Source organism: Rhinolophus ferrumequinum, chromosome 18, assembly GCF_004115265.2.
Source record: "Rhinolophus ferrumequinum isolate MPI-CBG mRhiFer1 chromosome 18, mRhiFer1_v1.p, whole genome shotgun sequence".
Lineage (NCBI taxonomy): Eukaryota > Metazoa > Chordata > Mammalia > Chiroptera > Rhinolophidae > Rhinolophus > Rhinolophus ferrumequinum.
The window spans coordinates 58,908,629-58,926,075 of NC_046301.1; the positions used below are offsets into that span (position 1 = coordinate 58,908,629).

The window sequence follows — 17,447 nt, forward strand, 5'->3', positions numbered from 1 at the left end:
GTCCCCAATTAAAAAAAATTTTTTTAAAGTCCTGTTCCCTTCCCCAATAAAAAAATTTTATAAAAAAAAAAAAAGGAACCCGGGGAATCAGAAATACATTCTGGTAAAATGTATACTCGATCTGACACTTAAGTTCGCAAACTTGTTGCAACGCTGTTGCTAACCTTTTTTGATGCAACGCTGTTGCTAACCTTTTTTGATATCAGAAGGATTATGTATCATGAATTTGTACCAACTGGACAAACAGTTAACCAAGTTTACTATTTGGAAGCGCTGAAAAGGCTGCGTGAAAAAGTTAGAAAAAAATGACCTGAACTTTTCACCAACAAATTCATGGCTCTTGCATCACAAGAATGTACCAGCTCACACGGCACTGTCTGTGAGGGAGTTTTTAGCCATTAAACAAATAACTGTGTTGGAACACCCTCCCCACTCATCTGATCTGGCCCCCAATGACTTCTGTCTTTACCTGAAGATAAAGGAAATATTGAAAGGAAAACATTTTGATGAAATTCAGGACATCAAGGGTAATACAATGACAGCTCTGATGGCCATTCCAGAAAAAGAGTTCCAAAATTGTTTTGGAAGGTGGACTAGGTGCCAGCATCAGTGCATAGCTTCCCAAGGGGAGTACTTCGAAGGTGACTAGTGATGTCACCTCAGCAATGAGGTATGTAGCACTTTTTCTAGGATGCATTTGAAAACTTAATTGTCTGACCTTGTATGATAAAGCCTAGAACCACTAAGAACATACTTCCAAAAATAGAGTGAAAAAAAATCATTAAAGGAATTAAAATGTCACAGTAGAAAATATTCACTTGATGCAAAAGAAAGCGGTAAAGGAAGAAAAGACGGGGAAAAAAGACAGGAGACAGAAAGCAAAAAGGAAGTGGCAGATGTAAATCCAACTGGATCAATAATGACATTAAATGTGAATGGATTAAACAATCCAATCAAACGACAGAGATTGCCAGACTACATCTATAGGTGACATTTTTTTTTCTTTTCTTAAAAATCAAGTTTATTGAGATATACTTTACAATGAAAATTCACCCTTTTAATAAGTTTAGAGCAGGGTTCTCAACTGGGGACATTTTGCTCCCCAGGAGACATCTGACAATGTATGGAGACATTTTTGACTGTTAGGTCTGGTATCCAGTGCTGTTAAACAGTCTACAATACACAGGACAGCCAGCTCCTCCCCAAAAACGAAGAATTACCCAGTTCAAAATGTCAAAAGTGTTGTGGTTGAGAAACATGGTTGAGATAAATGTATACAGTAAGTAGCATAACCTCTAAGACAAGCAAGATAGAGAATATTTCCACCACCTCAAATAGTTCACTTACCCCCCTCTGCAGTCAGTCTTTTTTGCATCATCTGAACTCAGGGATTTAAACATATTGGGTGCTTTGCTCCATTGCAGTTTTCATCCTTATTGATGTTCAAATTGTCCTACACTTGGCCATAGAAAAATACCAAGTTGGCTCCTGTGTCCTTTGACAAGATATCCCATGTTTGATATTAATTTCCTGCTCTAGAACTAGAACTATCTATTTCTTCAAGTATTCTTAGTATTCCTAGTTTCTTTTAATGGGAAATTAGCATTTAGATACCACAATTTGGTTATCTAGTTATTTGAATTATTTGAAGCTCTAGTGGATTTCACAGAAAGTAATCACGTGAACACTATTTCCTGAATTCTTACATGATAGTATTAAGTTGTCTGTGGTCTTTATACTTTGGAGGTCTATTTGGCTGGATACAAAATTCTTGGTTGATGTTTTACTTCCTTGGATCTTTTAAATGTTATTCATTGCATTCTGACACTAAACATGCTGCCAAAAAGTCTAGTGATAATCCATTTTCCTTCTTTTATAAGTGATTAGGTCTTTTTTTTTTTTTTACTAGGATGCCCAAATGATTTTTTTTCCTTACAATCCATCAGTTTTACTATTGTTGGCCATTCTGGATCAATTTCCCCAGACTCACTTTGGGAAAGTTTTCTTTCCATGCCACGGGTTTCGTTTTCTTCCTTGAGAACTTTGTTCATATAAATTTTGATTCTTCTTTTCTTATATTTTGGATTATTTTTCTCTCTCTCTTGTACCTTTTCTTTGGTTTCTTTTATTTTAAAAGCTTCCCTCTTTCCACTACATGTAAAAATTAATTTTGTTTTACTTTGTCTTTTTATTTTACTGAGTCATTATCTGTTGTGCTTATTTATTTATGTTCTTTTTAGTTTCATCTTTATTTCTAAAGTAATTTTTTTCTCTTATTTCTAATTTTTTCCTGAGGTTGGTCACTTCTCTTTTCAAATTCTTCTTTTCTTCAACTCATTTCTGAGATTTTTCTAATTTGAATTTGTATTTTCATAATTTCTATCATGCCCTTAAATTCTTTTAGCTCATTTTAAATTTTCATCTATTTTGTGGGCATGTCTTTCCAGGGTCCTTTCACTGTCTGAGGGAATGTATTTGTGCTTCTTTCTGTTGTTGTTGTTATTAGTATCTGTTGCTGATAGTAACTTGATATGGATTCAAAGCCATTTTTAAAGTAAAATGAGTTTTCTTGAAATTTTTGGAGGAAGGGATAGGAGCCAGAATGGCTTTTCTAAGCTTCATGGCTTTAGAGATTCTTTTTCTCTTATTTTTGCAAAGTGATTAAAACAAAAACAACATACTACCTTTCATTCTTTCTGCTATCTATCCCTTTGCTTTCTCTTACTTTTATCTTGTCCTGTTCCTTGCCCATCTTGCTCAATGTGGATTCTACTCCTAGAAGTTTCTCCTCAGTTCCAAGCTTTACGTTAGTCAATTTGTGTTTGTTAATTTCCACAGCTGTCAAACTCTGTCCCCATTCCCTTGTAGTCACCCTCTAATGAATCCTGCAAAACCTCTTCCCAGTTTCAGTTACTGTTCTAGATGTTCTCCAGTGAGGACCTATCGGTGATTTAGAGGTTCTCCTGTTCTCAGGGCCATCAGAAGCCCTGTTGCCTTCCCTCTGTTTTGTCCCCTTCACAAATGTATAGGAGACTCTCTAGATTGAAAAGATATGAACAGGCTGAAAATAAAAGAATGGAACAAGGGTGTAACATACAGCAACCATAAGAAAATTGGAGTGGTTATACTAATATTTGACGAAATAGACTTGAAAACAAAAATGTTAGTAGAGATAAAGATGAACATTTTATAATGATAAAAAGGCCAATCCATTGGGAAGACATAACAACTGTAAACACATATGCACCTAATAACAGAGGCCCAAAACACATGAAGCAAAAACTGACAGAAAAGAAATGAGAAATAGACAATTCAACAACAGTTGGAGACAATGATATCCCCACTTTCAACAAAAGACAAAACAACTAGGCAGAAGATCAACATAAAAAAATGGAATACTTGAACAATACTATAAAGTAACCAACATCTAAAGAAAACCCTACCTAACAAGAGCAAATTATACTTTGTTCTCAGTACCTATGGAACATTCTCCAGAATGAACCATATGTTTGGCTATAAAACAACCCTCATTACATTAACAAGAATCCAAGCATACAAAGTAGTTTCCCTGACCACAATGGACATCAGAAATCAGTAACAGGAAGAAACGTGGGGATTCACAAATATGTGGAAACTAAACTGCAGGTCAAAGAAGAAATCACAAGAGAAATTAGAAAATACTTTGAGGTGACTAAAAATGAAGACACAACAAACCAAAACTTACAGGATGTAGCTAAAGCAGTACTTAGAGGAAAATGTATGGCTGCCTATATTTAAAAAAAAGAAAGATTTCACTACCCCAAACTTCTGCCTTAAGACACTGGAAAAAAGCAGAGCAAACTGAACCTAAAGGAAGGAGGAAATGATAAGGATTAGAGCAGAAATTAATGAAAAATAAATAGAAAACAAAGAAAATAGAATAAACCAAAAATTGGCTCTTTGAGATAACAAAATTGACAAACCTTTAGGTAGAGTGATCAAGAAAAAAGAGAGAGAGAGAAGATTCAAATTGCTAAATCAGGAATGAAAGATGGGACATTACTACTACTACCCACGTTACAGACATAAAAAGGATCATAAAATGATGTTGATGTGAAATACTACTGAGCAATAAAAAGAAATGGACTGTTGATACACCAACAACTTGAATGGATCTCAAGTAAAAAAAGCCAATCCCCAAAGGTTACATGTGATGTACGATTCCCTAACATTTTCAAAATGAGGAGATTAGAGCTGGAAGCAGATGGGTGGCTGCCAGGAGCTGGGGGTGGAGGTGACTTTAAGGGGGAGCCCGAGGGACTTCATTTGTGTTGAAGGGACAGTTCTGTATCTTTATTGTGATGGTGGTTACACAAACATATGCAAGTGATAAGATGTCACAAAGACAGAGAAAAAAGGAGCACATGCTAAAACTGGTGAAATCCCAGTGAGTCTGCAGTGTGTTGTGCCAACGTCAATTTCCTAGTTTTGACAGTGGACGATGGTTATGCAAAATGTCATCATTGGGGGAGACGTCGGGGAAGAGTACATGGGACTTCTCTGTACTATTTTTGCAATTTCTTGGGAGCCCACAATTCTTTAAAAAGTTAAAAGAAAAATAACATGGGGGCTATTTCACCGTTGATGGGAGGACGGAAAGGCAGACTGCCATGGGGCTGGGGGCTGGGGGCTGGGTACACGAGGGTTCTTTATCCTATTCCGTCTATCTTCGTGCGTGCTCAAATTCTCCATAGTAAAAAGTTCAAAAAAATAAAATAAATGGGAGTGAAAAAGGTGAATGGATTAAGAAATACCAATTGGCAGTTACAAAACAGTCATGGGGATGTAACGTACAGCACACGGAATATAGGCAATGATACGGTAATAACTGTGTGTGCTGCCAGGTGGGTATCAGCCTTGCCACGGGGATCACCTCATAAGTAATAGAAACGTCTAACCACTACGCTGTACACCTGAAACTAATATAATCCTGAATGTCAACTGTAATTGAAAAAGATAAAAGTAAAGGGAGCCAACTAACAATGGCCCTAACAAGGGCATTCTCCACCCACGTTTACAAAGCTCCACGGCCCATGCCTGCGACTACAAGCCATCTCTTAAGAGATCATCTCTAAACAATGGCCAGAGAGGTAGCCAGAGCTTCACGAGTGTTTTCACAGTACACATCTTAAAGAGACACGGGATCGTCCAAACACTCTCTCTAATAATGACAGTATTAAAAACAGCGTTTGAGATTTGCCTGACACGCACAAGCTCTAAAACGAGGCGCCAGGCGCCAGGATCCCAGGCTTCTGCACAAACCCCACTTCCTGCCCACCATTTCTCCGTCAGACCAAGGCAACATGTCCTGCAAGGACCGACCCACCCGTAAGCCCTCATTCGAGTACAGAAACCTGTTCAGAGTTGGGGAGTGGCACAAATCCTTATGCCCTGCACAAGGTTGTCCCCCTTGCAAAGTCCCCATTTCCAAGTGGACATGATCTGGTCTAACATTAAGATCTCGACTCCCTCTAAACGAGATTAAAAAGGGAGAACAGTAAAGGAAAGGAAGACTGGTTGACACAAGCAACAGGACGAGGTACTAAGGCCCAACCTGCCTTGGCTATCCAGGGAGAAGCCAGAACCAGTGCTCTCCCAGCACCTCCTATGCTGGACCGGGTGTTTCCACCGTGACATGACCACTCATGAGAACTGTGCCAATCGCTCCATGCGTACTAACTCACTTCCACTCACAATTATCCTCTCAGGTAGTCAGCCTATGTCACCTTATCACAGATAAGGCACAGATAGGTTAAGTGACTTCCTCAAGGTCACACAGCTGCGGAGGACGTGTTGGAGCTGGGGACTGAAACCAGCTGTTCCAACCAGGGAGTCAGAATTCCTACTTCGCTCACATCCAATCCATTCATGAGGGCTAGTCGATCTGCAGCCTCCGAAACTCACCCCAGTCCAGTCCTCCACCCTCGGCCCAGACTACCTTCTGAGCCACGGTCACGGCTCACCTGGGCTGACTGCTGGAGTCCCCTGCTTTTACTCCTGACAGCCACCAGAAGGTCTTTTAAAACACATGAATCTTTGACATCATTGCCACCTCCCAGGGCTTCTCCCTGCCGTTCATGGGTCCAGCACCTCACGTGCAGGGTCCACTTGGTCTGGCCACTGTGAACCTCAGGACCTACTGCTCTCCTTGCCAGCTCATCACACTCCAGCCACACCAGCCTGCTTCTCAGCCTCCCATATGCCAAGCTCATTTCCACATCAGGACCTTTCACGTGCTATTTGTTCTTCCACTCGGAACTTCTTGTCCCAGATCTTCTTGTGGTTAACACCTTCGAGCCATCACGTCTCTGCCCCAACGTCACCTGGGAGCAGTCTCCGCAGTCCACCTGGTTAAAGCAGCACAACTCCTCAAGTTCTACAACCAAGTCATTCTCTAGTCCTCATCACCTGGGGGCCATTGTCCCTTGGTGGCTACTTGGCACCTAGCCTGGCACAAAAACCATGGAGCCATCTAACAGCCTCCCAAGCCATCGGGGTGTCGTGTACCTCCGTTTTCTTCTGCATGGCTGGGGCTGGTGGAGTCAGCCGGCTGGAGGAATGTCACTGAAGCTTCTGCTTGGTGGCAGGGGTGACAGCCCCCATGCTGAGCACTTATGAATGCACACTGCTCTGTTTACTGCTCGTCACCATCTGGGAAGAAGCACGTGAGGACGCCGAGGCCTGAAGAGCCTGCACTGTTCGCCCCAACCAGTGGCAGCAACAGGGTTTGGAAGCTCAGGTCCCATTCTGAGGTCTGGCTCCAGACTTCAAACCAAGCACTGCCTGGGATGGGGCCTGGGAGATGCTGGTCCCCCCACGGTCCCTCTGGACTGCTAGGGGTTTCTGTACATGGGGGTGCTACAGGACCCCAGCACAGCCCCCCTTTCCAGAGAAGACTTTCCCAAATCCCACAGCCCTCAGTGCTTCCCCCGCCAGCCTCACCTGCACCTGGGGTGCAACGTCGACATTTAGCGGACCAATCAGAGCTGAGAGGCTCTCAGCCAGTTCAGTCACTGTGGAGCTGCTTCGGGGTTCTGACAGTTTCCTGATACCCACTCTTGCCAGGCCCCCTCCACGGCCTCAACCCACGTTCATAGGCTGTGCCCCGGAGCCCAGCCCAGGCTCAGCACCAAACCGCTGACCTGGGGACGAATATTCTTGGCTGAGGCTCCAGACAGACGAATGGAAGGTGGGGTTCCATCAGGGCCCTTCTGTCTCACGCACGCCCTCCCACCTCTCACCTGCACAGTGCGTGGGGGCCAGGGTCACGGAGTAACACCCATTCCCTCACCAACTGACCAATCCTGACCACATGGAGGTCCCAGCCCTCCCCTGCGCCCAGCCTGTGTGACAAGACCCCCTGCATGGTGGTCACAGGGCCACCTCACCAGTGCCTACATGGGGGTCCTTGCCCCCCGACAACCACATCAGCCTGTTGGGGCAAGGAAAATGTCCAGCACCCCCAAACCGCCCCCCGCACCCCCAGAGCACACCGAGGGATCACACCAATTCCACACTGATTGAATATACACATCAGACGCTCACCAGGGACTACAGGAAGCCTGCCTTGTTTTGGTTTTGCCTCGCTTAACTGCTGACTTTTTACCATCAAGATAAGTTATTTTTACAAAGATCCCTCAAGGCAGCTTATTAGGGAAACAGCCCCTGCGACTTGGCTGATTCCAAAGTTTTCAGGCCTTCTTTTCACTAAAGACCAAATTAATGAATCCAGGAGACCTGGGGCTTCAGGGAGCGGGATTGAGACGCTGAAACAGCATCTCCGGGTATCTGGTGTCACGGTGGCCGCACCTAGGACACCTGAGCCCAAGCGGAGACAGCCGAGGAACACGAAACCTCATCCCGTCACTGCCAGGGGCCCGTCTGCACATCCACACTCCTCCCCAGTCCTGCAGAGGCCTGAGGCACTGTTCACCCCAGCACCTCAGCGCTCCAGGCTGGCGGCTACACATCAAACACCAAGTTCACTGGGCGAGAAAACCTGACGAGGCGTGTGGAACAAGCCGCGGGGCTCCGAGTTCCGACCTGGCCGCCTCCCCCAGGAACACCACCGTAGCTTCCTGGTCCACAAAACCCTGGCAAACCCTCCTACCTGCCCCATTAAAATAAAGAAGCTCCAGAAAAAGAAAAACCTTCTAATAACCTCGATTGTTCCTTAACTTCCTTCCCAGCACAAATATGGAACAGCAGCACAAAAACCCTGGGCTGTTCTGGAGTGGAAAGTGATTTCAGAAACTTCTATTGCAACACCTTGATTCACAGTAAAGGAAAGACCGAAGCCCTGAGAAAAATCATTATTGTAATCTACTGAGGGCTAGCTCTGGGCCCGGTGAGCTCCAAGTAGGGACATTTTCTAGCAGGGTCGGGGGGTCGGGGGGTTGACGGCCTCCTGGGCACTGCGGGGGCTTGAGCAGCATCCCTGTCTCCCACCCAATACCAGGAGCACCCCCACCCCACCTGTGACAACTGCAGATGTCCCCAGACACTGCCTAGTGTCCCCTGGATACAGAATCGCTCCTGGGATGGGAACTAATTCGCTAAGGGATTTTCACGCATGAATTCAATTAATCTCACTCATCCTTGAAGAGAAGCCTCCACCGTCATCCCCATTTTGGGATAAGGACACAGACTCAGCAGAGGCGGCATCTGAACCCAGGCAGGCCAGGTGCGTGGGTTCCAGCCTCCAGCTGCCGACCCCACCTGGTAATCCCACCTTGAGCCCTCAGGCCATTTAAGACCATCTGTAGTTGTGGGATATTATTTCCAAACTATGCTTGTACACGGGGCCCTCTCCTGAGCTTTCTTACATAGCATTCCAAGTCCCTCCAATTCCCTTCATGGAAACATCTCGAATCGCAGGTTGAGGGACCCCCAGTACAGCCAGCACCCATGCCACAAATGCACTGCCCTGAGCTCAACCATCAGGACCCTCAACCCTCACTGCGAGGGCAAGGTTCTGAGCCCCGTCAGAGACGAGACACTGCATGCAAGGGTCGACGGGAAGGACCAGGCCACAGACATGGCCGCCCAACTCACTGGGGGCTGGCCACTGAGCCCGACATGCCGGAGTGAGCAGCAGAGTCTCAAGAGCAGGGCTTTCAGCGTGTTCCCACTTCCCCACAGCACCCCCCCGCCATACAGGCCCTCCAGGGCTCAGGCCCTGCCCTTCGCAAGGTCAACTGTGCTGTACGGCCAACCCACCACCAGCCCCACGAAAGCCTCTGCGCCTCCCTGGCCCCTGAAATGCCTCTCTCTCGGCTACACCCCACCACAGGGGGTCTCGCCCTCCTCACTCACCCTTCACGTGGCCATGGTTTGTGTTGAATCTGTCTCATCTCCCCAGCTAGAAGCTAACAGATCCAGGAACTCTGAGGGGCTGAGAAGGGGCCAGGCGCCCCCATTTACGGCCTCCCTCACCCCATCACAGCAGTCGGCTCATCCGGGGACCGCAGTCTTCCCAAAGAACCGGACCGTGGAGGCCCAGGGCTGACTGTGAAACACACCAGAATGTCAGTGTGAGCTACACCGGGATGTTGAGTGTAAAATACACCAGGATGTCAAGTGTGAAATACACACAGGATGTGGAAACTCAGGACAAAAAAAAAAGAGTATAAACCTCTCATTAACAATTTTTATACTGAGTACACGTTGAAACAATATTTTGGACATTTGGGTTCAATAAAATACATTATTCAAATTAATTTCACCCGTTTCTTTTTACTTTTTCATGTGGCTACTAGAAAATTTTAAATTACACACAGAGCTGGCCTTGCATCTTTAGTGGAAGGTGCTGCCTCAGACGTCGGTTTATACTTGCGCCTGTGTTTTCTCCTGAGGCTTTTGTAGGTTCAGCTCTCACATGCAGTTATTTGGTCACATGGAGTTAGGGTTTGTATACAACGTTGAGGTGGAGGTCCACCGTTGCCACTTTGTCACTTAGTGTTCACGCACATTCTCATGGCATCTTCCCGGCACCATGAACAGCTCCCTGGTACTCGGGACCCCCCAGGTCACCCGTATCCTCTGCCAGGGAGACAGTGAGTCACATACACACCTCTCCCCAAATGGCACTGTCCCCACAGGACGACACCAGCTAAGCAGGTGGGCCAAATCGCCCAGTGCGGTGACAGCACTAGCAGGGGTGGCAGCGGCACCTGGCCAGGCAGGAACCAGGGCACCGCTTGCTGCCCCTCGCTGTGGTGGACTCTGGGACAGGAAAGCCCCAGGCCTGTCCACCAGAACACACTGGACACAGGAAACAGACGAGCCAGAGCAATGGGGCGGCGGCCACGTTGCTCCACGAGGCAGACACACGGAGCCCCGGGGGCTGCACTGAGAGGTCCTGCGGGGACCCACCGCCAACCCAGGTAGACCCTGCCCGGCGCCGGCTGGAGGAAGAGAAAGGCGGAGACGTGAGGACACCACTGAGTACTGCAGCCCACCACCTGCGCGTGCGAGGGCAGCCTGAGCGCCTCCTGCAGACGAGCCGAGGCGCCGCGCCTCACATGCCCGACGTCCCGGTGCCGGAAGCCCAGCCCCACCACGCAGGTTGGGCCTCCCTAACTCCAGCCTCCCTATGCGGATCCCTCCCTGCCCCAGCCCCCAAGATGTACCCCAAAAAGCGTTTCTTCGCTGCCTCTGCCCAGAGGGGGAGCTAGGTGAGCAGTCGGAACGCTGCAGCCCTGGACTTCGGGAACTCTGAGACAGTTTGGGAAAAAGAAGGGGCAGAAAAAAGGAGAAACTACCGTAATGTCCATCAACAGATAGTGGATACACACAATGTGCCCGTCCCCACACTGGAATATCACTCAGCCATGCAAAGGAGGGAGGCGCCGACACTCCCCACAGCGTGGATGGACCTGAGCACACGGGGCTCATGAGAGAAGCCGGACACACAGGCCACACAGTGTGTGATTCCACTTATGGGAAACGTCCAGAACAGGCGCGTCCACAGACAGGACGTGGGTTAGTGGTTGTCAGGGGCTGAGGAGGGGACTGAGGGAATGACAGTTTAACAGGTATGGGTTTCCTTTTGGAGTGACAAAAATGTTCTGGAACTATAGGGGTGACAGCTGCACGACTCTGTGAATGTTCTAAAACCACGGAATTGTCCACTTTAAAAGGGTGCATTTGACGGTATGTGACTATCTTTTCCCCCCTTCTCCCACCTCCCCCTCCCCCACACTCCGGTTTAAGCCGTTGTCTCTCAGTCTAGTTGTGTAGGACACAGCGCCCTGGCCCACGCTGGTGTCAGGAGCCTCGCGCTCCCCTCACCCCCCCAGCTGAGGGAGTCGGTCGCCTGTCGCTCACAGCAGCTCACGGCAGCTCACGCCGGCTGCCAGCCGCTCACGATGGCTCCTGGCCACTCACACCGGCCACCGGCCGGCCACTCATGGCAGCACACGATGGCTGCTAGCACTCACGCTGGCTGCCGACTGCTCACGGCAGCCCACTGTAGCTCACGCCGACCTCCAACTGCTCACAGCCGCCCAGCTCCAGGGAGAGCTGTTGTTCACAATCTTAGCTGTAGAGGGTGCAACTCACTGGCCCATGTGGGAATCGAACCGGCGACCTCAGCGTTAGGAGCGCAGCGCTCCAACCACCTGAGCCACCGGGCCAGCCCGGTATGTGAATATCTTTTTCTTGATAAAAGAAAACATATTTTTTCTTGATAAAAAATATATTTTAAAAAACGGCAGGGCTGGAGCATTTTAGGAGGGGCTGTCCTAGAAAATTCAGGGTCTGGTGGGCACACCAGAGCCCATCGTTAAACAGCTGTCACATGGCTCTCCCAGTGACTCCAACGACTCTGGTCCTGCCTCGTGGACCAGACTCTAAGCTCCTCGAAGGTAGAGCTGCGGCCCCGGTTCACCTTAACCCCTCGGGAAGTTCACCTTAACTTCCCCGGCTTCCCGAGCTCCTCGTGCTCTTCTCCACGCAGGTCTCCCAGGCCTCAGCCCGCAGTGTCCCCTCTACATGCCTCTCTTCCTCTGCACACCAGCTCACCACCATCCAGGATGACAACTCTCAGCTCAAACGGTGGCTCTTCTGTTGCCTCTCTGGCCACCACCCGAGCCACAAATGCCACCCAGTCCTGTGCTTCCAAGGACTTGGTTTCCATCTATCTTGGCAATTCTGCTCCCCCACGGCCTCCACCGTCCTCTCTGTACTCCCCAGCCCTGCACCATCCATGGCCCCATGACCCTGTGGGCAGGAGACACTGCTCATTGGGCCGCCACAAGCACCTGGCCACACGCATGCAGGCTAAACCGCAAGTGTCGCACTCACCAAATAAAGGTCAATACCCTCCCGGGACACAGGGCTGAAGGGCATGTCCAACGGCTGTGTGTCCACTGGAAAGCCACGGGCCAGCCAGAGTCACGAAAACAAGCCATTGAATCCCAAACCAAGAACCACGCATGACAGGCCTTCTTCCATACTCGATTGTGTATCTTTGCCTCGAGGTTATCGGATGACATGGGTTGGGAGTTCACAGAGGCCGAGTGAAATGTCACTGAGGCCACTCTCTCCGACGTCTCTGCGACCATCAGCTTGAACCTGACCACCCCCACCTGCTGCAGCTCTGTTACCGTGCTTCCCCGAAAATAAGACCTACCCAGAAAATAAGCCCTAGCATGATTTTTCAGGAGGACATCCCCTGAACATAAGCCCTAATGCGTCTTTTGGAGCAAAACTTAATATAAGACCTGGTCTTATTTTCGGGGGAACAGGTAGCAGCTAATATGCTCTGCCTGTCCATCCGTCCATCCATCCGACCATCTATATCGTTCCTTCCATTGGGCCCGTGGAGAGGGATGGCCACGCAGAGAAGCCAGTTCCTCGATGAACGACCTTGCTCGTCAGCTCAGCCCAGGGCTCTGCCCTGCCTTTGGTGCAGGCAGGACGCAGGGAGGCCGCAGTGGCCAAGATGACTGTGTGGCTTCCATCCGCTGCAGCCCAGGGAGGCAGTGAAAACGAGATACCTACTTCTACAAAAGGGTGCCAGAGAACTAGCTTTCTCTACCAACTCCCTACTCTTCCTTGGGGGGAAGGAGCTGGAATGAAGCAATAAATCAAGAGTTTAAATTCCAGGGGCTTTACTCACATGCCAGCTAGAGACGGAGCGATTCTCTCAACTCGTGACCAAGATAATCAGATCCATACAGCTGCCCACCTAAGATAGGAAGCCCACCCTGCTTAGAGCTGACCCTTTCTGACAGATGGGATTTTAAGGGAGAGAATCGGGGAACATCAGGGATTTGAAGGGTCCAGCAAGAAAATGATGGAATCTCCCAGTCCACCTTCCTGGCCAAGGTCCCCCTCGCCCACTTGGGGCACCCAGCTAGCAGATCGAGGGCTGTCCAGGTCGAGACAGGACACTGGGCATGCTGGGGTCCCAAGTTCCAGCTGCGCACACAGCCCGGTTCCACCCCACTTGTCTGGGGATCCCCGCACGCCCGTCGTCGGGCCATCACCGCTCCTGCTGGCGGCTTCAGACTGGCTCTGGCTCAAAGGAGGCCTCCTGATCCATCCTCTCACTTCTTGTGCACAAAGCACAATTCCGGATCCACTGCCAGCTCATCTGACACGATTCATTTCTCTCCATGTTCTCTCCCGAGACTGGAGGCAGCAGCCATGAAACCATGAAGGGAGGCCCACCTCCAGCCCTACCTGCCCAGAAGTTGCCATTCTTTGGGTCCAAATGCAAACACAGAAGGGAAGTGGGTGCTGAGGACAAATGCTGAGTCCTTCACAGCTAGCCGTACAGGCTTACTGGAACGCCATAACTGCCATCACTGGTGCCAGCCGACAGCGCCAAATCCTACATTGGTTATTGTTCTATTCTGTACCCGGAGACCCATTCGGGCACTGCAGCCCTGGGCGGCTGGCTTTCTGATTGTTATTCTTTGTCCACTGAACAAACACACTCAAGGCCTCTACCCCGGAGAGTCAGAGCCCAAGACACAGCCCGTCCATGGGGCAACAAAGATGGCTTAATACAAACTTTTCATCAACACCCTCTCGTCCACTGGAACCACTGGGGTGGGACAAGAGAAGAAAAGAGGGGAGGTAGATAAAGATCGAGACAAGCCAAAAAAAAGACAGGCAACTTTGTTAAGCCAAGAAGTTCTGAGTAACCCTCTCCAGGTTATTTATTTCAATCAAGTAAAGAAGGCATGACCATAAATTAACGGTGCGCTTCCCCGACAAGTCAAAACGTTCCTGGGACAGTACCAAATCTGAGACATTAAAAATCTGCTTGGCTCGAAAATCACTCATCAGGTCAGTCTTTGCTCCCAAAAGCCAAGGTGGAGGAGTGAGGCCAGGATGTGCAGGCGACACCATCATTCGTCACCCAACATGGCTGGTCCACGGCCATCCCATCGTCCACTTGTCCCACAAAGCTCAAATGTCGCACCCATGAAAGCTACCTCTTCACAAGTGTCCCACGCAGACCAGTGGCTGGGAGACCGCAGAAAGCACCTCCCAGGACTAGTCACCCCTTCCAATGGGGGCGCTAGTATTGGGTCAGATGGTTACAAAACCAAATGACTGGGAAACAGTGTCTTCCTTTTAAACCCTCAGCTTCTGCCAGGCCAAAACAAACTCTTTAAGGCCAAGTACACTCCTTACCAATCTTCTGATGGGGTGCAAAGCAAAGGGAGCGCCGTGAGTCAGAATGCAAGTCAGGCATCGCAAACAGCAAAATATTTGCCCATTTACATGTTCTTTATTTTCTCTTTCATTTTGAGGTTTTCGGGGTGGATGGAGTCATAACATTTTCTTAAATCCGCTGCACTTTTAATCGCCCTCAAAACAACCCACAATCCATTTTTTAAAGTATAGACTATGACTTTAAATGCTTTGACATAAAAAAGATGGAAATCCATTCTTTCAAACAAACAAACGTTTACTGAACACACACTGTACACCAGGAAACGCCCTAGGTGCTGGAGAGACACACGGCAACCAAGACAGACGCCACTTCCACAGCGTGGACCTAACACCTTCCCAATCTTCAGCCAAGGTTCAAACCTAGCCCACCGCCTGTTTTTGTATGGCCTGCAAGCTAAGAATGGTTTTGACATTTTTAACTGTTGGATGGGTGGGGGGAAAAAATCAGAAGAAGGAAAACAGCTTATGACACGTGAAAAGTGTATGAAATTCACATTTCTATGTCCACAAATAAAGTTTTATTGGAACACAGGCACACTCACTCATTTCCACACTTTTGTGCTACTACAGCAGAGCAGAGTAGTTGGGACAGGAGCTGCCGGTCCTGCAAAGGTGAAAATAGTTACTCTCTGACCCTTTACAAAAAAAAAGCTTACCCTCGTGGATGAGACAGACAATAAATACATAAACAGATTAATATGTCTTTCTGGCAGTATTAAGTGCAAAGAAGAAAAGGGAGGGTGGGAGAAGGGGTCACTGGAAGGGAGAATTTCGGCAGTGTGGTCAGGGCTGGCATCTCTGCTGAGACCTGAATGACAAGGCGCCAGGTGGGGAGAGGCGCGAGAGAACAGCATTCTGGGAGACGGTTCAGCAAGTGCAAAGGCGCTAAGGCAGGAAGACTAGGCAGGTAAACTGGTGAGACTAAGGAGATGCAGGCACACAGAGGGGAGTGATGGGACAGGGAGAGAGGGAAGGGGCCACAGAGGACAGAGCAGGAAGGCCACAGGAAGGGGTCTGGAATTTTTTTCCAAGAACAAGAGGAAGCCACTGAAGGGTTTTAAAGCTCCTCAAAGCAGGAGTAAAAACTGGCAGTCAGGGCACTTTCTCTAACTACCGAGACGCTCCCAGCACAAGCCAAGTCAAAGTAGGGAGTAAACTCGAAAACCACTTCATCCAGCAACAACACAATCAATTCATTGATCCGCTCAGGCTTCAGTAGTTGAGGTGATACAAACTTTAAAAAAAAACAACACATCATCGTTAAATTCATTTTTTTGTGTAAACGTATCTGCAACTAGCATATTAACAGTCTCATGACTTCACGTACATTACTGTTCTGGAAGAGGCGAGCATTAAAGAAGTTACCTTCAAGTCCAGTAAAACTGTGAAGCTAATCGACAGGAAGGGGTCCCGTGGCCAGGTACGGAAGCCTGGGCAGGGGATCTGCTAGGGCTCAGAGGCCAAGAAACAGCCAGAAAGACGCCTGCACCAAAGACAAGGTGAGAGTCAGGTGGCGTGGGTGTGTCTGAGAGCTCCTCTCCTGGGGCTGGTGGGGGATGGAAGCTGCAGGCTGGGAAGAGTGCGGGAAAGGCAGTAACAGTTAGGAGGGACCCGGATAGCAAGGCTGAGGAGCACAGACTGGACACAATTTGCAAATACAAGCCCCTCCCTGTTGAAGACTGGGAGGGAGGAAGGGGACAAAGGGAACTGGAACTTGCCTTACATAGGGACATGGCCAAATATCAGGCTGCTGCAGGGTTAAAGGTTAAGTGAGAGGGTCTCACCTGGGGGTGACTGTGTCCCTCAGGGGACACTGGGCAATGAATGTCTGGGACAATGATGTTGTCACAACTGGGGGTAAAGGGAGTGCTGTTGATATCAAGTGGGTGGGAGCCAGTGATGCTGCTCAACATCCCACAGTGCCCAAGACGGCCCCTCACAGAGAAGGATCTGGCCCAGGTGTGCAAAAGGGTGAGCGGGAGACCCTGGCAGAACCAGACAGCGCCCCAGTGGTAATAAACCATCTCAGGGTTCACAGTTCCCTGGCGCCATGTGAAGCACTTCAGAGCCTTTCATCCTCTGCTTTTTGATCCTCACGACTAGGGCTGGGTTCTCACTATACCCATTTTACAGATGAGGAAAGCAAGGCCTAGAGACATGATGTGACCTGCCCTGGGGGAGGGATGTGAACCCAGCTCCTCAGACTCGGAAGCCTGTGTAGGGAATGACGAGGAGGACAGGAAGCCAAGGACACGGCCAAGAACAGCCGGTCAGAATGGAGTCCAGGTTCAGTCCTGTCCTTTGCTGTCCAGCATCCTCAGCCAGAAGCGGAGGCGCCCGGGGAGTTGGGGGGCAGGTAAGGGCTGTGGCCACTGAGTGGCAGGGCTTTGGAGCACAGCCAGAAACCTCAGTGCGGCCTGGTGGTGACCCAGCAGGTGCAGAGCCCTCAGTTCTGTCATCTGCCTGCAGTTCACTTGCTCTCCACCCCTCCACCCTACTTGGGAAGGTTTAGTGACCACCCCATTTTGTTCTTGAGCAAGTGACTGGCCCAAGGTCACACAGCACTGAAACCCACACCGCAGCTCTGAATCCAGATCCCAGGAAGAAAGCCAACCGGAAATGCTCATTTGCCCACGCCTGGTCCCTCCTCCGTCCTCGACATCCATCACCTCGTCCTGCCCCCTCCCTGAGCCAGTCCCAAGTGCAGTGGGCTC

The 17,447-nt window shown here is 49.1% G+C and overlaps 1 non-coding gene across 1 annotated transcript; it reads right to left on the bottom strand.

Annotated features, from left to right (window-relative positions):
* Window positions 1-11,601: 11,601 nt before the first annotated feature.
* TRNAR-CCU (transfer RNA arginine (anticodon CCU)) lies at window positions 11,602-11,675 on the bottom strand. The gene has a single exon. It is a non-coding gene; the product is annotated as a tRNA-Arg (tRNA).
* Between the last annotated feature and the right edge of the window lie 5,772 nt (window positions 11,676-17,447).